The sequence below is a fragment of the Penaeus monodon genome, chromosome 20 (assembly GCF_015228065.2).
Source record: "Penaeus monodon isolate SGIC_2016 chromosome 20, NSTDA_Pmon_1, whole genome shotgun sequence".
Lineage (NCBI taxonomy): Eukaryota > Metazoa > Arthropoda > Malacostraca > Decapoda > Penaeidae > Penaeus > Penaeus monodon.
Genome location: NC_051405.1, coordinates 28071500 through 28072233, shown reverse-complemented (window position 1 = coordinate 28072233; position 734 = coordinate 28071500).

Here is a 734-nt window from a genome sequence, read left to right as displayed (position 1 = left end):
CATATGATATTTTATGGTATATGTTTTTTTCTCATTTTTCTGCATTTTCTTTTAAATAACTCAAGACACGGCACTAGATCATTCTCATAGGAAAATGGCCCTTGAATACCATTGTTCAGGTTGACTAGATGCTACAGTATTTTTTAAAATGTCCCTCTAGTCACTATCGCTAAATGAACATAGAAGGTAACGGAAACTACAATATTAAGAGCACTTGCCACAGACTTTATTGGCTAAATTTTGTGAAATCATCGACAAATTAGAGTTACAAGCTCACTGGGTCTGCCATCTACGCTCTAATGAAAAAGGTTTAAATGAAGAAAGATCATTCATTGCTCACCAAGAATACTCGTTATGTTTTCATTATCTCGTTCTGCTTTGCTCCTAGATATTGTTCTCGCGTTAAATTTTCTGCTGTGGATTCTTATTTTGGAATATTTGATGACAAAGTAGATTAATGATTATATCCCTTAATGTAGAAATAGAGCACTGATGACCTGCAAGCTCAACGTAAATGCTTTATAAAATGTATCATAATTTCCGAAATTTTCTTTGTATTCTAAGGTGCTCCATTTACTCTACATCGCGATAGATATGATTCAAGTCAGAGATTTCAGTCTGAGATTTTCCTTGTAAGATTTAGCACTGTTTATTTCTTAAACAGGTGATCTTCAAATATCACGAAACCGTGGAGTGACCCCAGTCATAATGCAGTATTGGTGAATCTTCAAACA